The sequence below is a fragment of the Cavia porcellus genome, unplaced genomic scaffold (assembly GCF_034190915.1).
Source record: "Cavia porcellus strain 051 isolate PalLab524CR breed Dunkin Hartley unplaced genomic scaffold, mCavPor4.1 scaffold_7, whole genome shotgun sequence".
Lineage (NCBI taxonomy): Eukaryota > Metazoa > Chordata > Mammalia > Rodentia > Caviidae > Cavia > Cavia porcellus.
Window position 1 is genome coordinate 84,477,700 of NW_026947490.1, and position 25,878 is coordinate 84,503,577.

Genomic DNA, 25,878 nt, shown 5'->3' on the forward strand with positions numbered 1-25,878 from the left:
AAAACCTGAGTTGTGGCCAGCGATTTAGCTCACCAGCATAAGCACCAGCCTGGCAAGCATGAGATTGTGAGTTCATTTCTCTGTACCAAAAGAGAGAGAGAAAGAGAGAGAAAGAGAGAGAGAGAGAGAGAGAGAGAGAGAGAGAGAGAGAGAGAGAGAGAAACCTGTGATATTTCCATTTCTATGTCTGAATTACTTCACTTAAGGTCCAATACTTCTTGTTTCTTGGGAAATGATATCATGGTTCTCTTTCATAGCTTTTTTTTTCAACATGGAGTTAAACACAGGTCATAGAATGAACTACATTTGCTGATCTACTATTTGTTTTGTTGAGAGAGATTTTTATTGATCATCAACTTGCCCGAGCTGAACTTCAAGTTATCATCTTGGTGATTCAGCTTCCCCAGCTACTTGGATTGCAGGAATGCACCACCGTGATGAGCTGACTTCATGTTTTCTTTACTTTGGCATCCAGTGATGGGCATCTGGGCTCTTCTCAATGCTTAGCTACTGTGAGTTGATTCTTGTATTGGATATTGTAAATGCCCTTTCATGTGCTTTAACAAACAACACACTCATACATCACTAACATTTGATGATTTTAATGTATTTGACAATATACTGAGAGAATCATTACACATAATGACACAGTACGACCGAATCAACGGTCAGGAGTTAGAGGCAGGAGGATTTGTCTGAGGTTCAGGCCATTATGGGCTTCACAGTAAGTTCAAAGTCAACCTGAACTACAGTATAAAATCATGGCTCACAAGATTTAAAAAAAGATATCATTGTGGATGTACATGTGAAACAATATGAAATATGTTGTTTTAATTTTCAGACCACTGAATATTTATTACCATGTTTGTATTTTATGTGTCCATCAACAATGTATGAGGAATTTTAAACACGAACAGCTCAATATTCTATAGGATATTTTCAGAGTACTTATTGTAACAGTAGAATTCATTTTCATTTTGAATGCTAATGCTATGTGAAAATAATTCTAGATCATGAAAATCTCAATATTCAAGTGTATACATAAATGGTATTTTGAAGATGGGTTTTTATCAACTTTCACAATTTGTTCATTTCCTACATATCAGAACACAATATTTGAATTTATTATCATACATTTATATGATGTTGATCATGAAGGCAATTTTTAAACTGATACTATAGATAGTGTTATTTACTACATAGCATTAGAATTACCTCTGATTCTTATATTTCAGTATGTTTCTATGGATTCCCAGAAAATTCAAAATAAAATCAAGTATATCTCTTGGTATTTTTCTGAAGTTAAATAAAGTATAACATGATTTCATTTCTTCAAGTTCCTTTGTTGTAATATTTTTGCTCACACACTGACAATTAAGTAATGTCCCCTTTCTCTTATGTTTCAGTCACCTTATATTACTTGAGCAATTTTTGTCCTCTTCCTTAATTTGCTGATTATTCCATATTCTTCCTGTAATATGGACATAGAAATAAAATACAATTACTATAACTGTGCACTAAAATATCACTGATTTGATTTACACACATAGTATAGTATAATCAGACTTGAGATACTCAAGCAAATGTTATTAATATCAAATATATTAAACTGTATCAATGAGCAATAATTAATGCTGTTAGTATAAACAAACATGTCATCCTTACTTGTTGCAGTAATACTCATATATGTTTCCCACGTCACTCTTCTGTCGAGCTTCTTTTGGTATGGAGTCAGCAAATCCCACTCTGCTGGGGTGAATTTCACAGCTACATCCTCAAAGGTCACTGTCTCCTAAATAATGACAAGGGTCCTGAAGTTCAGTCACACATGACCTGATATATCTCAGTTTCTGTCATAAATAGTCTAACTGAAATTCATTCCTTCAAGTATTAACTGCATGTCATGGTCATCAAAACTCAAGTACATTCAAATAGAGGCACCCAGTAACACTGATGCTAGATTATGACACACTGCCAAAGCAATCACAGAACTGTAGCATGGCTTATCCTGCAGGGCCACCAATAGTGTAGTTTTTCACTTACTTTAAAGCAGAGCTCAAAGAGTGAGCATGCAAACCACCATTCACAAAATATTGGTTATTCATAACACTGAGTTTGTGTTTCTTATGAATAGCATTGTGGTCTTGAATCTAGATTTATAGATAAATATTTAGTTGAATATGAAAAGAGATTTCTGAATGATTAAAATTTAATGACAGAAAAGTTATATTTGACCATTCTATAGACAAGGAAATAAGGGAAAATATAGTTATAAATCTATACCTCAAGGATACTAAATTATCTCCTTGTACTTATATACTGGAAATTCCACTAGGGTGCAACGGAAGATAATGTGGGGAAAAAAACATATATGAAATGCTGGAAATGGAGTGAAAATTGAGGAATAGCAAAGTAACTGGTCACTAAATACAGATGGAAGAGTTCAGTCCAGTGGAGCAGTATATGCTTGTACTCTCAGAACTTGAAATCATGATGTAAGAGGGGTACCAGAAATTTCATGTTTGCCATGCATACAGTGTCCAGCCTGGGCTATGAAATAAGGACAGTTCAGACTACAAAGTGAGGCCATTCATCACACTCCCATACCAAATGAAAATTAAAATTACTTCACAGTCATGGACAAATCACAGCTTTGCACCCAGGATATATCTCAATGGTAAAAGCATCTGTCTGACATTTGCAAGGGCCTGAGTATACTTTCCAGTACCAAAAAGAGAACTCAAGTGCACCTTTGATTAGTTCTGACAACTGTAGATGTAAGTTAGAGAAAAAAAGCCTACAAACATTGAATATTTGTGTGCAAGCAAACATTTTGCATAATAAACAGGAAAACATTTAACATTCAACATTCATATCAGTGGACAAATGGATCTCAGGAAAGGAAAATAATCTTCAATTCACCCACATGGAAGTAGAATATTATGTCACAATTCAGCTGGCATTGTGCTTCTAGGCAAGAAAGCACAATATGTTTCATTTACATCCAGAAAGAAACAGGTATGTCCCTAGAAATCTGGCCTGCACACTATCGTTGCCTATGTGCATCGGTGAATTATTGAAATGGGAAAGAGAAACATAAATTACTGTGCAATTTATACTGAAAAACACTCAGTGCAAAACTCTTCTGAAGAAAATCAAGCAGCCATGAAAATTAGAAGAATTTGAAATCTATGAAAATTGGAATTAAACAAGAAAACATTTATTGGGAACACAATACAAAGATTTTACATAGAGTTATGATCAATGAGCACAAATCTAAAAGTAAACAAAATTTATGTGACCCAGCAGAAATAATGAATAGAAAAGAATATCTAAATCACATTTGTGAAAATAACCAAATAATATTGAAGTGTGGAAGAAAAAATATTTAGATTTATTCTTAAATTCCACAAACTCCTTTTCTATGGAGTTTATGAAAATCTACACACAATGAATTCTTTCTAATGTCTACAAAATATTTTGTTCTATGATTCCTTGAAATACACGTGATTCTTTTCAAGTGAAATTACAGACTCAGAAACTGTGACAAGAGAATAAATGAGGGGGGCTGAGAAAATGGCGGCTTGCTAGGGGATCGGGTGGAGAGTCTCTCTGGAGAAATCATATTAGAAGCTAGAATATCACAACATGGAGAGGGCCAGACAAATGGGTAACAATTCTGATTAACCAAGACAGCACACCTGGAGGATTTAATGTCGTGCTGAGACTGTGAAGGCTGATAATGGGAGGCTGCAAATCCCACGCCTTTAAATCAGCGAACTGACCCATGGACCCAACAGGAAAAGCTGTGTTGGCTTTTGGTCACTGCTGGAAACTGAGACCTGGGAAACCGAGAAGCAGCCAGGACTGCCCCGCTGCACCAGAGGAGATTGTAAAAGGCTCTGGAGCTCCAAAGCTGAACACTGTGCAGTTTTCTGACCATTCCTCACTGTGCCGGGAGCGCAGGGAGGGTGGGCGGCGTGGTGTGCGGTGGACCCAGGAGGAGGACCTGCACTGAACCCTGGTGAGTACTGGGGACCACGCAGCTGCTGGGGTTGGCCAGAGAACATCTTGGAACTGGGCAGTGCCTGCCACCACTGGGGACATCAATAACACAGAGAGTCTGGCAGCAGACATCTTAGAGTTGGGCAGAACCTACAGCTCGGTGACATCACCGAGTCCCCTGTAGGGAGGTCTGGTGGAAGACATATTGAAATTGGGCAGAGCCTGATGCTGTGCTGGCTTCAGTATCATACAGAGAACTAATGGTAGACATCTTGGATTTGGGCAGACCTGCTCTCCTGGTACTCCTGTCACAGAGAGGTCTGGAAGAGAACAGCTGGGATTTGGGCAGAAACCTGTGTAATAGTGGCATTAGTCAGCTGCTTCTGGTACAGGGAGAACTGGCAGAAGCTACTGGGGCTAATCTAAGCCTCTACTTGGGTCCCTGTAAGCAGATACAAAATAGTCACAACTCAGTGACATCCAGAAAGTACAGCCTAATTTACGGATTGACTGGCACAGAGGCTGGAGGCTAGCCTGTACTGCCCCTGCATCCCAGTCTACCCCAGATAACAGCAAATTGGGGAGGACAGCAAAAACTCAAGCCAGCATGCTTCTGAAAGGCTCTAAGCAATACGGAGAGGGCCAAGGGACCCCCAGGACACTCCAGTCTGAAAGAAACCAGAAACATGACAAGAGATAAAAATTAAAAAAAAAAATCTCCAGTTGCCCAACATGAGAAAATAAGCCCAGGAGAAGTAAACACTGAAGACAACAAGCACAGTAACCATCAATACTCGACACAGCATCAGCCGAAATTAAAAAATACCTTCATGACCTCATAGATGAATTTAAAGCTGTACTCCTAATCCAAGTGAGGCAAGATATAAAGAGATTAATTAAAAAAATGACAAGCCCCCCCCAGAGAACACAGATGGAAGAACTGAGGAAATCAGAAAAGAAAGAGAAACTTCTAAAGAAGAATTTAAACATAATTTAGAATGCATGAAACAGATCCAAAGAGATTACCTGGAAACTAAAAACTCCATTGAACACTGGCAAAATGCCTTGACAGACTAAAGACAGCCTTCTGAAACTTGAAGAGAGATTTATGGCATATGATCGTGAAAGAAAAAGCCTCTTAAAAATAACAAGGAACCAGAAAGAAACAATTCAAAAACTAAAAGATGACAGAGAGATACATAACTTAAGAATAAAGAATGTGAATGAGGAAGCAGGAGCAACCAAAAATGAAATACAAAGAATATTCACAGATATATTAAAGCAAAATTTCCTATGTATAGCAAAAAGAAATGATATCCAGATAAAAGAGGCATATAGAACACCACCTACCTACAACCAAAACAGATCTACGCCTAGACATATAATAATCAAGATTCTAGAAATCCACCAAAAGAACAGAATATTAAAAGCAGCCAGAGAAAAGATGCAGATTACCTACAACAGGAAAATTATCAAAATAACAGCAGACTTATCCACACAAACTCTTAAGTCAAGAAGGGAGTGGGGAGAAATATTCCAAGTCCTGAAAGAAAATAATATGCAATGAAAGCTCATATACCCATCAAAATTCTCTCTCAAAATTAATGGAGAAATAAGATGCTTCCAAGACAAGGAAGAACTGTGGGAGTTCGTGGCCACCAATCCAACACTACAGAGAGTGCTGAAGGACATTACAGAGAAAGAGAGGAAGGGATACCAGGATTCCAGCAACAGCGGCAGAGAGGCCTCAATGAATGGGGCAGACAGTGGAAGGAGGGAATAAGCTGGACAAATTATAGCAGAAAAGTGGAGTAGCAGACATGAGTCAGAGACGGGAAGCTATAGCCTTTAAGATAGACAGCTCTGAAACACTACTTTAAAAAGGCAGAGGTCATTGTTAATGGTGTATAAGGATTTAAAAGACACAGTAGTCTTATCGCCATATTTAGTTTGAATTTAATTTGTTCTGGTCTGTCCACTCATGTCAGATTTGAGGGCACAGACATCCTGACCTAAAAATAGCAGGTTATACTATGGTAACTATCCTTACTTTCCTATTAACTTAAATTGAAATCCTGTATTACTTACATTGTCTTACTATGACTGATCTTAATTGAATCCAATTCATAAGGCCATGGGTTTGCCTTGGCTGATTTTATTTGAATTTGATATGCTTATTAGTGTCAACCCTAAAAGTAGAGGCAACTACTCTGAAGATGACAAGATGTAAAGGATATCCATACTGGTATTAACTATTAGCAGCCCTCAAATCCTACAATGCTTTCAAAGTTAAGTTTTTATAAAAATAGGTAATACTATGTTTAACTATAATAAGCCGGTGTTGTGGACAATTGTATTGAAAATAACAAGAGAAAACATAGTAACTACGAATATCATTTATATTGTGGTCTTATATGTCTTATCCAGTGCATGTTTTTTCTAGGAAATTGTTTTGCTATCTTGCTAAGACATGATTTTCCCTATAACACAGAGAAGATAAATATATATGTAGAAATTCACACATGAATTTTTTTTAATTACTTATGGGAAGAGATTATATAATGCAAGATGTAATGAACAGATACTCTGAGGAAGAGATGCTAAGAAACCTGAGGCTAATCTTGTAGCATTATGATATAAATTCTAGCAATACTATTGTTTGCTGATTAGAATGACATTGGACTGGTTTCTTGAGTTCAATTTCAGCATATATATGTAGAGATGGGGACAGCTATCACAAAGAGAATGAGAGATGTGGTGGTGGTTATTATTGTCTTCCCTAATGTTAGATCTTGAAGACCTAAAAAGCCTTCATCATCCTGTAATGATTGATTAGTTCTATAATATGCTGTAAGTATATAAAGTGGGTGAAGATGGGGACAACTATTTGTAAGAAACTGGAGACAGTAAAATAGTGAAGATCTCCAGTGGACTTGCTTTGAAATCTGTATTTTTTAAAATTGTTTTTTTAACTGTTTTGTTCTGTTTTGATATGTTTAATCTTACCTTTTTTGAGATGTAAAACAAATGTGTAGGACTGATAACCATATTACTGAGCTTTTGTTCGATCATTGAGCAGTTTGTAGTGTCACTTTTTGAATGTCATTCTAAATACTTTAATTCTGTAACCTGAGCAGCTATTTCTAAGATGACAATATTTAACTTATCAACCAGCAATTTCTTATCGTTTATTTTTCTGTAATTTTGTATTATTTCTACCCCTTTTTTAATCTCCATGTATTTTTTTGTTTCCTTTTTTTTTAAATAAAAAAAAAGAGAATAAATGAGAATGTACTTTGGCCTTGATTCACATATCAGCCCTTGTGAACGACAGTGAGAAATGACTGAATTGAGAAATACTACAAAACCACACAATATATTTCTATGTGCAATTTATATTCTAGTTTATAAAAACTTAAAGGGAATAAGTTAAAAGAGTCATCTGCATAAAAGAACACAGTGTACACTTTTTAATATTTCCAAAGAATTGTCATGCAATTTCAATTGTAGTTTCTAAAAACTTAAAGGGAATAAGTTAAAAGAATCATTTCCATAAAAGAACACATTGTACCCTTTGGAATATTTCCAAAGTATTGTCATCAATCATGCAATAATACTTTCTGATCTGAAGGTATTTTTCACATGGTTACCTTCATTTCTTGCTTAAGACACAGTGGTGAAACTTTCTGAATACACCTGTGACTCTTTCACTGTTTTCATTAAATCTATACACAAAATCTTTCAGAACAAGATTTTCTTTAAATGATTAAAACAATAAATTGCAATACAGGTACTAATTGATTTGTATCTGTTTATCTGTCTTGAGATATGAAATGATTGGACAGTTTACATATTAGATAGTGATAAACAAACTACAGTTACAAATATCAGTGTAACAAATTCAGCACTAACAGTTGTGAAATTTGAAATTCACCAAAAGGAGGACAGGTCACCCTATCAGGAGAGGACAAATTATCAGGAGAACAGGTCAGATTAAAAGGGACTGAGAGAACAGGTGTCAGAGCTGATTAATAGCTAGACAACTAGGTAATCCGCAAATACTCTCATGATCCAGAGTGCAGTGTTTATTATGTGCACACTGATATGATAGGTTAAATAGTAAGCTATGAAAAAAGACATACCTCAGTGCCATTGATTCAACAAAACATACTCAAGCTACATTAGCTTGATTATATTCCACATGTACAATCAGCAGTTATTTAGAAACAAATATCATTCCTTAATACATGTACCATATAAAGAGCAATCAACTGCATAAACAGAAACAGAATTGAAAGAGAAAAATCAATCATTTACAAGTATATGTTTAAGAGTTCCAAACATCTTCATCAGTGACTGACAGCTCAAGAAGACAGAGCAATCTTTAAGGTCACACATAAATTCAACAAGATAATAATTCAAAGCAATATATCAGATGGATTCTATTGAATGGTTTATCACAGAAAAACATACGACAATATTCTTACAGCAAGGCAATAAGTATTCACACGTGTAAACCAGGTTCAACACAGCAACACAGAACGTAACATAGTCATGGAGTGGAAGTCATGCAAAGCAGGCTCTTACACAATACTGGAATAAAATTATAAATGAAAAGTAGAAAAAATGAAGAATATCCTTAGAATGAGAGCTCAAAACACAAATTTTAAATAATGTTTCAATAAAAAGCTTAAATAATTAAGGATTTCACAATCCATGTCAATGAATGCACATTTAGAATTATTTCAGTTCCTCAAAATTGATGTCTCAAAACATATTAAAAACAGTGAATGGAGGTACTGGAAAAGAACATAGACTTCCATTGTAGAACATTAGAGAACACAGTGCAGAGGGAAGCTCAACAGAGCAGCTGTGAACTGAGTGCATGGCATCACTCTGCATGGCAGTCTTTTGGAAATCTGAGACTAGGGACAGCAGAGCACATAACAGGCCCATCCCTGAGCCTCAGGAAACTAAGTTTCCAGAGAGAACTAGAGAAAATTGCTGTAATATAAAAATGTTAATCACCCCACAGGAAATAGGATATTCATTGCTCTATATTTGAGCAGATTCCAAAGTACAATAGAGAAGAAACTCTTAAAAATATTAGAGGCATTACTTAGTAATTAATGTAACTAAATACATAAATATCTGGGGAAAAAAGTCAGACATTGATATCAGCGGACACAGACAAGACACAAGATGAAAAAATTAGCAGAGTAAGCTGGAATGCACACAAATATATTCACTTTCAAATAAGAGTCTACATGGTGAAAAAATTAAAGTTTCAACAAAAATTTAATAGAATTTATAGGATAATATACCACAGACAATATCTCTTCATTGGAATCGAGATACATGCCATGTAAATATGTATCAGGTATCAACAACTGATTTGGCTTGCAGCCACCATGAACCGCAGCCCAGCCTTGCCCGCTTGCCTTGGAGCCAACTGAGTGTGGAAGCCAACGTCCAAAAACTGGATTGAACTCACAACCTTGTGCTTGCCAGGAAGGCACTTATGCTGCTGAGCTAAATCACTGGCCAGAAGAAACTTGAATGTACTCACCAAGAAAAAATGTTGGATTTCCAGGAGAACATGGTGGATAGAGAGCAGCAGCTTCAGAGGCTCTCTGAGAAACCGCCCTTAAAATCCTGGAATGGTGCCAGGCAAGAGATCCTAATCAAGTGAAGATACACTTTGCCAACCCAGGAACAAACTAAACTAACAGAAACCAACTGGAAACACAATCCCGGTGATATAACAGGAATAGATAAGGTCTCAGCATGGAAGCTGGACCCCGCGCCACTGGAAGCTGTGATTTGAATTTCCTGAAGCTGCTGATGTGTCCCAATTGGACAGCAAGGAGAGAGCCACAAAAGCACTGACAGTGGGAAGCGATGAACGGAGTTGAGAGCAGGACTGGCTGGGGGCCCTGCATTGACCTGCAGTGAGTGAGAGGAACACGGACCTTTCCGTAGAGTAGGAGGCTTCAGCAAAGGACATACTGGGACCAGGCAGACTAGCCAGACAGGTTGTTGCAGTGACTTCAGTCACATATTCCCCTCTCAAGAGAGATTGGTGGGGAGTGCCTGGTCTGCATGACGCTGCTAAGACCCGGTAGGCTAGCCCAAACCAGGTCCCAGTGCTGGAATGTGCACCCTAGGAGTGAAGCCTTCAGTAGGTTGACCTGGAGGGGAGGGCCCAGCATAGGCTCCCAAGGTCTCTATCTCCCTAGTACACTGCAGTGGGCAGGAACATCTAGCTGGCGCAATTCAAACAAATTTTTTTTTATCGGTACCTGGGATCAAACTCATGATTGCCTGCTTACAAGGCAGGTGCTTATGCCACTGAGTTAAATCACCAGCCCAACTGTAACCAACAAAGAAAGAAACTGGGCATCCTATATTTGCTTGTATAAAAGGAACAAAAAAAATGGGAAAAGGGAGTGACAAGAAAGGGTCCTCTGTACCCAATCCTGAGAAACATGCAATATCAGACATGGCACCAATAGACACAAAGCGCTATCTCTGGAGCCTTATAGACAAGTTAAGGAATGAAGTTATTAATAACCTGAAGCAAGATATAAGTAAAATAGTTATAGAAATGCTAAAAACCACGCAAGAAAAAAACAGATGGTGGAATGGAAGAACAGAAAAAAAGGGGAGAATTGTTTGATAGAGAAAATAGAGAAAACAGAATACGTGAAGCAGGTTCAAAGAGATTACCAGGAAACAAAAAACTCTATCAGAAACTGGCATAACAGCTTGAAAGAAACTAAGGATAGATTATCTGAACTGGAGGACAGATTTATAATATGGGAGCATGAAATGAAAAACTTCTTAAAAATAACAAAATACGAACAGCAACAATACAAAGGCTAGATGATAAGAGGATCTATAACTTAAGAATTAAGAACATAAAAGAAGAAGTAGGGGCACAAACAAATGGACTACAAAAGCTATTCACAGAAATAATCCAAGAGAATTTCCCTAAGTTAGCAAATGGTAAAGATACTCAAATGTATGTGGCATGCAGGAACCCAGCCACCTACAACCCAAATAGAGCTACACCCAAGCATATAATAATCAAAATTCCAGAAATCCAATATAAGAACAGAATATTAAAAGCCATCAGAGACAAGAAACAGATCACTTAAAAGGGAACACCCATCAGAATTTCAGCAGACTTCTGTGAACAAACCATCAAATCATGAAGAGCATGGGGGGAAATAATTCAAGTTTGAAAGATAATAACCTGCAGTCAAGATTGATATATCCTGAACAACTGTCCCTAGAAGGTGATGGAAAAACAAGGTGCTTCCAGGATAAAGAGGAACTAGAGCAATTTGCAACCATCAATTCAACTTTGCAGAGAATACTGCAGGATATTCTAAAAAAGGAAAATACCAACATTTCAGAAATAGTGGCCAAGAGGCAACAATGAATGGAGCAGAAATCAAAATGAAGAAGACAGGCTGACAACAAACGACAGAAAAAGAGTTCAACAGAAATGAGGCAGAGAAGATCAGATGGTAGGAACAGCTATTTTGCAGAAAACAAGACATCATCATAGCTAGTGTTGATTCAGTATCAACTCGTTTTGAAGTCCCATTAAACTTGTATTCTTCTGTCTCCATTGGTCTTGAAAGGTTGTATCTTATTGGATTTTATTATATATGATAATATAAGTAAAAACTTTTATAGACAAGGAGATTATACCGAAACCATTGTTCTTTTTCTGTTAATTGGTTCTAAATATCTGGTAATAATGTCATTCTCTTGAATGGATTTATAGTGTCTTGATATGTTTGGTGCTACAGTATACGAAGTTATACTCAAAGATTTAAAGGAAAGAGACACTACAGTAACTATTTTTGTGTCAGTATATCTTGTGGTGAAACACTATTTTGCTTAAATGGTTATGTTTTGACCTGCACTGTTTCTGTTGTTATGCTGTCTTTTATCTCAATCACCTTTTTTAAAAAAATTATTTACTTTTTTCTTTTTAATTAAGGGAAAAATAAATAAAAAATAGCAGGATACATTATAGTAACCTACTTTGATTTCCTATTAACTTGATTTGAAATCCTGTATTGCACTCACGATCTTCTTTTGACTGATTTTTCCATATTCCACTTTGCTTGATAGTACCAGTTTCGAAAGTATAGGCAAAACTGTGAAGACGATAAGCTTCATTATGATGCCGATTCCGGTTGACTATTATCTTCTTTTAAAGTCCTGTAATGTCTCCAATGCTTTGGTTTTATTCTTTCCTGTTTTGTTCAATTTTATTGTAACTGGCAATTCTTCTTAAAATAGCAAGAGGCAGTATGCTAACCATTATTGATCACCTTGTATTTTGTTTTTACATTACCTATTATTTCCATCCTTTTGATTTGACTGACTCTGTTCTGATATATTGCATTTGGTTTAATTCTCTTCAGAAAAAGTAATAAGAACTGTGGGAGTAATAATACCCAAAAATGTGTCAAAGAAAAGAAAAGAAAGTGCTCTAAAGTTTATAACTGCATATATGTTTAAGTGTATAAAATAGATAACCATAGTACTGAGGTTTTTCTGATCACTGAACAAAACTGTTTGCACTCTCACTGTTTGAAAGTTCACTTTATATGCTTCGATTTTATAACTTGAACAACTATTTAAGAAGAGAATATGTAATCTATTAACTAGTGATTTATTATTGTTTATTTTTAAATTTTGTATTACTTGTACCATTTTTCTGTTTTTTTTCTCCTTAAATAAAAAAAGAAAAAAAAACCAATTGATTGAAATTATGAGCATTATACCACATGCAACTCATACTGACATAATTTTAAAAATATGAATACCACATATGAAACATATAAAGAGCCCAAGGTGCATCATTTAGCGTGTCCTTTTCAACAATGTACAGTCACTATCAATGAAGTATAATAATTACAGGAGCAAATGGTGCTTCCTTCTCTGCACACAGAGAAAAAATTCTTGTACAAGATCAGGGATATAGCTGAGCAGCACATTGCTTACCTGGCATTGTGGCATTGTGAGTTTGATTCCCAGTTTTAAACAAATTGCATGTACATGTGAATGCCCTACTTCAGAGATCAATTTGTGTTTTTAACAGGCAGCCCCTTTGCAAGTTGTCCTTTATCATATTATTTCACTTTCTGTTATTTAAATTCCTATCACAATATCCAACTTTTATCATTATATGGTATAGAACTTAATATATTCAAAAGTGTATTCATGTATTGCATGACCCTAGATGTAAGACAGTAGTTTATACATGCCTGGAAGGCTCCTAGTAATTATTTTCATCATAGCCATAGTAATATGTATTTTAAAATTTATTGATGTTAAACTTTAAAAAAAAATTCTCATGTGATTTTTTAAACATCCTAGAAGGACTTAGAATTCTGAGGGTGTGTTCATTGATTCTGGAATTCAACATCATTACCATGAAACTCAATGTGGAGGATACTATTTGTCTGCTTGAGGCCTCATATTAAACTCTCATTTTATTTGTCATAGTTAAATGTCCCTGGCATTTCCTATGACTTGGTTAAAATATCCAACAGTGTCACTACAATTGATTCAAGACTTATGAAAACTAAACCTAGCTGGAGAGCAGAAAGAAGGCTGTGTGCAGTGTCCCACCTTCAATTCTGGCCCTGTGAGAAGATAAGGATTCAGCATGTAAATTTTCTGTAATAGACCTTTCCATCTCAATGGATGAATGGTAATCTCTTGTAACTTACTAACTTTTTCAAAGTAAATACTCAACTTTGCATGCCTGATGCCTAGAATTCTACCGTCACATTCTGAGTGTTTGAAGGCATTGAGGTTATTAGGAAAGACATGTATGCATGTGGCTTCATGTTGCAAGGAAACATGACCCACAACATTACATCTGGTGCATGAACCCTGTCTCTCAGGCTCTCTCTCACTCCTGAAGAATCTCCACTGGAAGGTTGAAGATTTGATTCTGAGAGAATGAGCAACCTGAAGCCAATATCATAAGGCAATGAAATACCTATGCCCATGCACAAAAAAGTAAGAGACTTGTTTTCCCTTATTATTCAAACCAGGTCATATTTGTTTTTGTCAAGCACAGAGAAGGGAGTCATTTGCCATGTGCTATAAATCAGTAATTCACAAAGAAGTGCAGAGCATTAAAAATGGACTGGGACATTCATACTATCATGAGACACACCACAATAATCACTACAAAAAATAATCTTTATTTTGCTAAGAATTCCCTTCACAGATATTCTTCATACATAGTAATTATTTTCTGATCCTCTTAAATCTTTGCAGGAGATAAAGAAACATTTTATCGGTAAAGCCCTATAACCACTGGAATCCCTTCTCCAGAAAGAAAAAATTCACAAAATTATCTGTATATTACACACAATCATTCCAATATTCTGCAGCCTGTCCTACTCAAGAGTACTATGTCACCCTCATGGATCTAAAGCAGTAATTCATATCATGAAAAATCAAAAATGCTCAAATCTTATTTTAAGTGGAATAATTAATCACAAAATACACAATATGCTTTGCCTATTTTTCCTGGGCAGTTTCACCTCCCCCATTCTACTTGAGTGAAGGCCCTAGGAACTGAATCTAGTGATTTTCATGCTCTAGTCACCTTATTGAAAAATTTCTGTATGCTCACACAAATATGCATGTAGTCCATACTCTAATAAAGTCCTAGATACCTTAGAAACTCCTCTCCCTTTAAAGAGATGAAACTCCTGAAAATACAAATCCTTCTGATGATAAATCACACCACTCAATTGAAATTATAAACCTTAAGCTGTGTTACAGAGATGACATTAAAAGATATATTACAGAAACACTTGTAGTGTCTAATTATAAACTTAACATCAGCCTCTCAGCTCAGTTTCCACTAATTTAAAATTTCCATTTAATCCTCTTGTCTGGGGTATATAGGTCAAACAGTATGACCATATGGGGCCACATCAGTACAACAATAATAAAAAAATCCAGGGAAACATAGACACAAAATACCCAGAGTAGTGTTCACATTTCCAAACAGGATTTCACTGCTCTCCTGATAGAGCTGCTCAAGACAAACAGGTGAATACAGCTATCTAAACTGGAAAGAACTGGGTAAGTGAGGCTCCTGTTCTACAGGGTACAAAATTGAAGGCTGGAAGAAATAACGCAAAAGAGATATTTGAGTTTCATAAGGAAAATGACTTGATCAAACTAAAACTAAGGGACAACAAAATGAATTGAATATGCACAAAAAACAAACCTGTTATTGCAGACACTATCATTAAGCATTAGATTTTTTCAACCAGCTGAATACAAATGCTTTGATATGTATTTCAGATATAACAGAAAGAGAAATTCATAATACAACACTAAATGACATGTAGCTCACTGAATGCAGCACACTGTGAATCACTGTTTGTTCACCCATGGTGTCCTTTTTCAGAGACCAGAGACTCATCTCTGTATCCTCCATCGTGAGCATATAAACTTCACATTGAGCCATGTATCGCTAGTACAAATATGTGTCAACTTAAATATTTAATATAAGTTTACACTTAAACATTTTCTCCGCATTATCCAAGGGCCCCATGGACTTTAGAAAAAGATAATTTGAGATGGGCATAAACTTTCTTTTTTTTTTATTTAAGAGGAAAAAGAGAAAAACACAAAACAAACCAAAGCGGCGTAAGGGTACACGCAATACAGAACTACAAAACAAAACAAAACAAAACAAAACAAAACAAAACACCATAACAGTAAGAAATTACCTGCTAGTAGATTACACACTATTTTCTTGAAAATAGTTCCTCAAATCACAGTATCAAAGAACACAAGGTGGACATTCAAACAGGGAGACTGCAAACAGCTGTGTTCAATGTTCCAAAAACATTGATAAAGTCAGCTATTTAACACCCCCAAACACACTTGCTGTTATATCCGTTAGAGTTCTTTATTTTTCCCTCTCTTTTTTACAACAAAATTTACACATCTTGGATTTTATTACTCCTTAGTGCTTATTACTTTCTTTGGGGGGGGGAAGAATACAGTCAAATATGGCAAAACAAAGCTGTCAGTCAATACCAAGGATAGACATAGCACATGGTGTAGAACAGAGTACAAGTTTATCAACAATGGTTATCAACGTTGTCCCTTGTTTCCTTAAAAAGAATTGTCTATCTTATTAGATATTATAAAGTTGGACAAAATAGTAGAGAACAAGACCAATAAAACTTAGGCATTGTAAACATTACAGGACTTCCAAAGAAGACAATAGTCAAACCAGAATGGGTATCTTAGTGAATCTTATTGTCTTCAAAGTAGTTGCCTATGTCTTCAAACTTGATACTATCATATAGAATGGAACAGAGTCTAATCAGTCAAAACAAGATCATGGGAGTACTACAGGACTTCAAAAAAAGTTAATAGGAAATCGAAAACAGTTACTATTTATATATCCTATTTTTTTTGAATTTTTTCTTTAATTAAGACAAATATAAGAAATGACTAAATAATTTTTTTTGAAACAATAAGGGGGAGATTGAGATAAAACAGGACATAACAATATAACAATAGAGGTCACAGCATGACTGTTTCAATAACCTAGTACTTCACCACCTTATAACCTGACTTAATAGTAGTTACCATATTGTCTTTTTCCTTGAAATATTTGGGTAAAACTTCATATACTCTAGCTTCAAATATTTTCATATCAAGAAGCCCAGAATAAAGCCATTCTAATTAATGAGTGAAAACTTTATAAGGCTTCAAGGCCACCTAATGGGGAATCATGATTACCACATATTTTTATATATTTGAATCATTATTTACATTAGGGAAACTATTCGGTATTCACACATGCGAGATTGATTTATTTCACTAATGAGTATGGTCTCAAGCTGCGCCCATTTATTGATAAATATCTCAATGTGATCCTTCTTTATAGCTGAATAATACTCCATTGTATAGAAATACCACAACTTTTTTATCCATTCCTCAGTTGATGGGCACTTGGGTTGTTTCCAAGGTCTGGCGATTACAAATTGTGCTGCTATAAACATAGGTGCACATATATCACTGTGGTATGATGCTTTCAGTTCTTCTGGGAATATGCCTAGAAGTGGAATAGCTGGAATAAATGGGATTTCCAGTCCCAACTTTTTGAGAAATCTCCAGACAGATCTCCACAAAGGCTGTACCAGTCTACACTCCCACCAGCAGTGCAGGAGAGTTCCTTTTTCCCCACAGCCTCTCCAGCATTTGTTGTCGGTTTTCTTGATCCTGGCCATTCTTTCAGGAGTGAGATGGTATCTCAGTGTGGTTTTAATTTGCATTTCTCTAATGACCAATGATGATGAGCATTTTTTCATGTATTTATTTGCCATTTGCATTTCTTCATCTGAGAATTGCATATTCATCACAGATGCCCATTTTTGGATTGGATCTTTGAATTTCGGAGGTCTGAGTTTCTTTAGTTCTTTATATGTTTTAGACAAGAGGCCCTTGTCTGAGAGAGAGTTCACTAAAATCTTTTCCCAGTTTGTGGGTTTTGTTTTCACTATGCTGGAGATTTCTTTTGACATGCAGAAACTTTTTAATAAGAAGTGGTCCCAGTTATTGATTCTGGGAAGTATTTCCCGTGCGGTTTGAGTCCTGTTCATGAATTCTTTACCTAGTCCTATGTCTCCAAGGTTTCTACGTATTTTGTCTTCCAATAGATTTAGTGTTTCTGTTTTAATATTCAGATCTTTGACCCATTTAGATTTTAATTTAGTACATGGTGATAGACATGGATCTAGCTTTAGTTTTCGGCAAATGGAGAGCCAGTTTTTCCAGCACCATTTATTAAAGAGACTGTCGTTCTTCCAGTGAACCTGCTTGGCTCCTTTATCAAAAATAAGGTGGTTGAGTGTGTTCGTAGTTGTGGTTGTATCTTCTAATCTATTCCACTGATCTTCAGCTCTGTTTTGATTCCAATACCATGTTGATTTTACTACTGTTGCTTTGTAGTATAACTTCAAGTCAGGGATTGTGATGCCTCCTGCTTTGTCTTTGCTGCTTAGAATTGCCTTTGCGATTCTAGGTCTCTTCTGGTTCCAGATGAAATTTAGGAGTGATTTCTCTAGATCTATAAGGTATGTTGATGGTATTTCTATTGGGATTGCATTGAATCTGTATAACAGTTTTGGGAGAATGGCCATTTTCACAATGTTTGTTCTTCCTATCCATGAGCAAGGGATGTCTTTATATTTTCTGAGATCATCTTCAATTTCCTTTTTCAGTGTATTATAATTTTCACTGTATAAGTCTTTCACTTCTTTCATAAGAGTAATTCCTAAATATTTCATTTTTTTGCTTGCTAATGTGAATAGTCCAGTTTCTCTTATTTCCCTCTCTGTAATTTTGTTGTTCGTGTATAGGAATGCTATTGATTTCTGAGTATTGATTTTGTATCCAGCCACATTACTGAATTTATTTATTGTATCTAAGAGTATTTCAATGGAGTTTAGGGGGTCTTCTATGTAGAGTATCATGTCATCTGCAAACAATGATAATTTAACTTCTTCTTTTCCTATCTTTACCCCTTTTATTTCTCTTTCTTGCCTAATTGCTCTGGCTAGTACTTCCAGTACTATATTAAATAGGAGTGGTGATAAAGGACATCCTTGTCTTGTACCCGACTTTAAAGTAAAGGCTTTCAATTTTTGGCCATTTAGTATGATGCTGGCTGTTGGTTTGTCATAAATGGCCTTTATTATATTGAGACGATTTATTCCAATTTTCTGTAAAGTTCTTATCATGAATAAGTGTTGGACCTTATTGAAGGCTTTTTCTGCATCTATAGAGATGATCATGTGATTCTTATTTTTGGCTTTATTGATATGGTGGATTACATTTATTGATTTGCGTATGTTGAACCATCCTTGCATTCCTGGGATGAATCCCACCTGGTCATGGTGTATAATCTTCTTGATGATTTGCTGGATCCTATTTGCCAATATTTTATTGAGGATTTTTGCATCTGTGTTCATTAGGGAGATCGGTCTATAGTTCTCTTTTATAGTTGGGTCTTTCTCAGGTTTTGGTACTAGAGTAATATTGGCTTCCAGGAATGACTTAGGAAGGATTGCTTCCCTTTCAATTTCATTGAATAGTTTGAGGAGTGTCGGCATTAGGTCTTCTTTATATTTCTTGTAGAATTCTGCAGTGAATCCATCTGGGCCTGGGCTCTTCTTGGTGGGCAAGGACCCAATTACATTCTCAATTTCATTAGCAGAGATTGGGTTATTCAACAGTTTTATATCCTCTAGATCTAGCTTTGGTACTTCATATGCTTCTAAGAATCTGTCTATTTCTTCTGTGTTATCAAACTTTTGAGAGTAGAGGTTTTCGAAATAGGTGTTGATGATCCTCTGTATTTCTATTGGGTCTGTAGTGATTTCTCCTTTTTCATTTCTTATTGCATGAATTTGAGCTTTTTCTTTCCTTTTTTTTAATGAGGTTGGCTAGGGGCTTATCGATTTTATTTATTCTTTCAAAGAACCAACTCTTTGATTCGTTGATTCTTTGGATTGTTTTCTTAGTCTCTATTGCATTGATTTCTGCTCTGATTTTTATAATTTCCTCTCTTCTTTTGGCTTTGGGCTTGACTTGCTCTTCTTTTTCTAGCTGTTTGAGGTGTAGCATCAAATTATTTATTTGTATTCGTTCTGTTTTCCTGATGTGGGAACTCAGTGCAATAAATTTTCCTCTCAGAACGGCTTTCATTGCATCCCACAGATTCCGGTAAGTTGTATCTGCATTTTCATTTTCTTTTAGGTATTGTTTAATTTCTTCTTTAATTTCTTCTGTGACCCACTGATTACTCAAGAGTGTGTTATTTAGTTTCCATGTGTTTGCAGAATTTTTGCAGTATTCTTTGTCATTAATTTCCAATTTCAGAGTGCTATTATCCGATAATATGCAAGGGATGATTTCAACTCTTTTGCATTTGCTTAAATATGTTCTGTGAGCTAATATATGGTCTATTTTAGAAAATGATCCATGTACTGCTGAGAAGAATGTGTATTCTGATGTTGTTGCGTGGAACATTCTGTATATGTCTATCAAATCCATTTGTTCACAGGTGTGATTCAGTTCTGTTATTTCTTTGCTCATTTTCTGTCTGGTTGATCTGTCCCTTGGTGTCAGTTGTGTATTAAGGTCTCCTGTTACAATTGTGTTACTGATAATTTGAGTTTTCATTTCTGTTAATAATTGTTTTATATAACTGGGTGCTCTGGAGTTTGCTGCGTATATATTTAAGATAGTTATCTCTTCCTCTTGGAGTTTTCCCCTTACGAGTATGTAGTGACCTTTTTTGTCCTTTATGGTCATTGTTGGTTTAAAGTTCACGTTGTCTGCAAACAGAATGGCTACTCCTGCCTTTTTTTGGATTCCTTCTGCATGAAGAATTGTTTTCCATCCTTTGACTTTCAGTCTGTGAGTATCTTTCTGGGTTAGATGGGTTTCCTGTAAACAGCATATGGTTGGATTTTGTTTCTTGATCCATTCTGCTAGTTTGTTTCTTTTGATTGGTGCATTGAGACCATTTACATTAATGGTTATTACTGTTAAATGCTGGTTAATTGTAGGAATGTTATCTCTCTGCTGTTGCATCTTTATCTTTCTGTTCTGTTTAATTATTTGCTTTGCTTAGTGGTTTTTTCCTTTGTGTATCTAAACTGTCTTTCAATATTTTTTGCAGGGTTGGTTTGGTGTTCATGAAGTTCTTCAGCTGTTCTTTGTCATGGAAGTATCGTATTGCACCATCTATTTTGAATGATAGTTTTTCAGGATATATCAGTCTTGGTTGGAAATCATTTTGCTTTAGGATCTGGAATACTTCACTCCATGCTCTTCTTGACTTTATCGTTTGTGCTGAGAAGTCTGCTGTGATTCTGATAGGTTTTCCTTTATAAGTGATTTGTCTTTTCTCTCTGACAGCTTTTAATAATCTATTCTTGTGTTGGATTTCTGGGATGGTGACTATTATATGTCTGGGTGTAGTTTTATTTTGGTTATGACTGTTTGGAGTTCTATATTCTTCACTGATCCTGATGTCAGTTTCTGATCTCATGCTTGGGAAATTTTCAGCTATTACTTCTCTAAATATCCTCCTGACATCCTTCATGTTGTCTCCCTCTCTTTCATTAATCCCTATCATTCTTATGTTATTCTTCTTTGCATCGTCTTGCAGTTGTTGAATTGTTGTTTCCTGGTTCCTTGTTATTTTCAAAAGATCTTTCCTTTCCTGTTCACTAGCTGCAATCCTGTCTTCAAGGTCTGAAATTCTATCTTCACTTTCATTAAGGTGGTTTTTACAACTTTCAGTGGAGTTTTTTATTTCCTGTATATCTCTGTGCATCTGCATTATGTATTCTGTTTGTTTCTTATATTGCTCGTCTAGGGATTCTATCTTTTTGTTTAGTTCCTCCAATTTTTTATCTGTGTTTTCTTTCGATATATTTAGAATCTCTTTCATTTCTTTTATCATTTCTTCTTTTATCTGGGAGATTATTTCGAGTTTGAATTTCTTTAAAGCTTCCTGGAGTTGCTTGTCAATTTCAGTGGCTATTGTGTCCGATATATGAGGTGGATGGGATATATTTTCTTCTATATACATCGCTCCTAGGGTTTCTTGAGATGGGCTGGAGGTTTGAGGTTGTAATTTGGTCTTTTGTTTTGTCATTTTCCTATATTTCTGTGTTTCAAGTGTTATTTGAAAGCTTCCTCAGGATCTGTTGAAAATCCCCTTCTATGTTTGGAGCTACTGGGACTCTGGCGCCGCGCTACTCCAAGCCATTAGGCCTACAGAACCAGTGGCCCTCCTCTGCCTGCTCAGAACTCCGCAGTTCCAGACAAGCTGGGCCTCAGGGACACTGTGCGCCCACCTGCCCCTTGGAAGCTCCACAGTTCTTCAATCGCAGCCGGGTTAGGGTACTCACCACAGGCCGCAGTGCTTCAGGAACCTGTGGACCCTCCCTGGTTGCAGAGATATCCACAGTCCTCCAGACACGCAGAGAGGCCAGTGAGGGCACCCCAGATCTGCCCAGCTCCTCCTCTGCAGACCTATGGCCAGGCGCGGCAGCTAAACAGGCTGGGCTAGGCTGGTAGTGTGGGCCAGCCCACCTATGGGGAGCTCAGCAGGTCTCCAAATGAAGCCGGAATGGGGAGGCTGATGTGGAAGCCTCAACCCCACCTCTCCCCTTCACTGCACCTGGAAGCCTGAGGGAACTCCAGCAGACTGGGCGCAGATATCCAGAGTCCTCCAGAAACGCAGAGAGGCCAGTGAGGGCACCCCAGATCTGCCCAGGTCCTCCTCTGCAGACCTATGGCCAGGCGCGCCAGCTAAACAGGCTGGGCTAGGCTGGTAGTGTGGGCCAGCCCACCTATCGGGAGCTCAGCAGGTCTCCAAATGGAGCCGGGAATGGGGAGGCTGATGTGGAAGCCTCAAACCCACCTCTCTCCTTCACTGCACCTGGAAGCCTGAGGGAACTCCAGCAGTCTGGGCGCAGAAATCCAGAGTCCTCCAGACACGCAGAGAGGCCAGTGAGGGCACCCCAGATCTGCCCAGCTCCTCCTCTCGTAAACTTTCAATATGCATCTCATATTGAAAAATTCAGTAATCCGGGTTGGCCTTGATTTTGAAGCACTCCTAACTTTCTGAGGAGGCTGGAATTAAATTTGTGCATCACCATGACTCAGTGTTGTTTATTTTACCCCAACAGTGAGTTCTTGGTGAAATTGGGTGACATGAAAATAAAACACCGATCCAGGCATGGCAGTGCATGCCTGAGTCCCTAGCATAACAACGGATGATGTATGAGGCTCTGAGCATTAAGGACCATGTGAACTAAAGAAGGAGACACAATTCCCTCCAGCAAAGCAGAGGCATAACCATCACCATCAAAGTAGAATATTTCTGTCATCCCCTCACTGGCAGTTGAGCTAGTTAGAAATATTACATCCATCAGAAATGGCTAGGCTCTGGAAGGGCCCCCCAGAGGACAAGATATCTGGTGACTTTGGAAGAGATACACACACCACATGCTGTGGACCAGATCTCAAGAGAGATGACAAAGAAACACAACCACGCCCTTAAGTATAATCCTTAGGGATTAGGTATGGATCACCTTGAGAAGATTGGAGTTGCCATTCTAACCACCTACAGAAAAAGTGACTGAACCATAAAGAATTCTAGCTTGCTATGTGATTCAATTCCCCGTTTGTCTCTGATATAGTCATTTTTACCTGAGGAGGGAAACTGATTTTTTGACCTTAGCTCTTTCCCACCTCATGCCTGCCTGTCTTGTGAGTTATTGATCTGCCTTTAGACTTGCCTCATCTCATTGTTTTACATTATAAAATTCCTAGAAAATGCAGAGTCTTTGGCAACTCACATGCGACCCCTTCTGTCTCTCTCACAGAAGCATTCTTTCACTCAATAAATACTTCTTCTCTTAACCTTGGTTGTACCTAAAATTCATGCTTAAATTTAAAAGAACATGAATTTCTGCTGGACATATAAGGGTAGACAATTTCATTCCCATATATCAAACTCAGCAGTCAAAGTGCTGGAAAAGACACACCTCTTCTTGTGACCATGTGCAAAGTAGTAAGACATCATCTCTAAATGCCAAAAAAATTTTTATTAATTAAATCTTTTTTCAAAATTTGCAGGATGTTAATAAGGGCCAGGTTTCTAAGGTCAGTCACTGGACAAGAAGAAACAACAAATGTATCTTAAATTCTTTGGTGTCCAAAAGAAACTCCTTCCCATGTTATTTTAGTTGTGATGCCCAACATATTTCAAAACCTTCAATACTAGGGTTCTAAGTACCTATCTTACCTCATACATGATTAGGAGAGCTGATCAGTACACATAGAAAAAGTTTTTATCCACGACTAAGTTTCCCTCCTTTCTATAGGCCAGTGAGCTTTTTCCTCCTCTCAGAACTACCATGCAGACAATCCTCCAGTGCTGTCACAGTAGGTCAAGTTCACCTCAGAAGTACTTTATTATGCTGGCTGCTGATTGGGCCTCCCCTCCTCATGCCCCTGCTCTCTCATTTCCTTTCCATCATGTTGGCACATATTATTAAAACTTTTTTCCTTATTCTTTAATACTCATGAATATCCTGACCATGTGAAGATACCTCTACTTCAGTAAAACAGTCCATCTCATCGTTCAAATTTCTTTTTGAGACAAGGACTCATGATGTAATTCAGGATGCCATGTCCTGGAACTCACTTCATGCCCCAAGCTTGTCTTAAACTTGCAAGGATTCTCCTGTATCAGCCTTCTGAGTGCTAGGATTAAAGCCATGTGCCACCACACCCCACTCACTGCTTCAAATTTCAGGTCAAACTAAAACACAACCCAAATGTAACAAATTTTTGCAGTTATGAAACCTACTTCCATTTCCACTCTCATTTTATCAGATCTCTACATCCCTGTAGACACCAGTTTGCTGATTTTCTCAGTGTGGGATTAGCAGGCAGCACCTACATGAAGTTGTTCTCAGCAAGAAATTTCCACTCAGGAACTAATGCATCACCATCCCCCAAATACCTCACAACATTCTAAACTTTAAGAAAACCATTGCTTCAGTAGTTCAATTGTAAAAAAAGTGTTTATACTTAGCTTATAAATAAGGCACTCGCTAAGGAAATGACCTGAGGTAAAGTTGCAAAAGTAGTGGCTGGGATAAGAATTAAAATCAGAATAGACCATGAACTAAGACTTTGAACTTCACAATAATTTGAAGATTCTAGTCTACCAGAGTGACTTGCAGGCGCTAATTACTAAACTCCCGAGGTAACAGAAATGTAAACACAAACATCCAGTTTATCTCTAAAACCTGTTTCCTATAGACCCCACAGGCTGAAGAAAAGGGTTGGAGAACCTCAGCTCAAAGTATTTCTTTTTCTGGGTGCAGTGACTCTGGTCTGTATTATCCTCACACTGGAGACAGATGGAAGAGGATATCCTGGATCTCATGGGCTGGTCAGACTACAGAGATATACTCTGTATCCAAACAATAATAATAAAACATAAAAGAAAAAAGAAAAGGATACAAAGATGGAGATCTATTTTAAATCCATAGAGCCAGGTGTACCCTCATGGCTATCTATCCATGTATGAAACATTCACAAAGTCAAGCAGCTTTCTCATTTTTATTTTGGTTCCATAACTCATAACACACAATGCCATGAGATTATGAGTTTTGTTCATGCCATAACATCACTGCGAGTAGAAGTGTCACATAAGGAATTCAAATGATAGTGTTTTCTAATTTTGAGGCCAGAATTCATGTTTGCCTCCAAAGAACTGCACTCCTTAAATACAGCTGTGCCTGAGGCTGTGCAAAAGACACTCTGGGTATACAGGGGTTCTGCCCAGTACCATCCAGACTGGCTAAAATTCCATCCCATTCCCAGCTGCAATACCATCAAGTTACCATTGTTATGCTTGAGGATTTCCAAGGATCCTTTCCAGTCCTCAGTAAGAAGAAGTCACAGAAACTTGACATGAGCTCAGCTCCAGGCACTCAGCACTGAACTCCCAGTGAGCACTTCTACAAGAGGGATGGGAAGACCCTCCTCCCCTGGCCCACCTGATTGGCCCTCCTACCTTCACCCACCTTTATCAATAATTGGCTCCTGGGCCCATCTCTCTTCTATGATGTCACCCTCACCTGCCAGGATTCATAGTTTACTCTTGGCTTTTCAGTGCTGTCCTTGATTTACTTAAAGGTTTAGTGCCCTCTCCTGAAGCTAGGTCCCAAATATAACCAGGTGAATGTC

General features: G+C 37.1%; 1 long non-coding RNA gene across 1 annotated transcript; it reads right to left on the reverse strand.

Moving 5' to 3' along the window:
* Positions 1-686: 686 nt before the first annotated feature.
* On the reverse strand, positions 687-25,666 carry LOC134476752 (uncharacterized). The gene is made up of 3 exons (XR_010048556.1): positions 25,533-25,666; positions 1,666-1,792; positions 687-1,471 (listed from the first exon to the last, which is right to left on the reverse strand). It is a non-coding gene; the product is annotated as an uncharacterized LOC134476752 (long non-coding RNA).
* Positions 25,667-25,878: the final 212 nt, after the last annotated feature.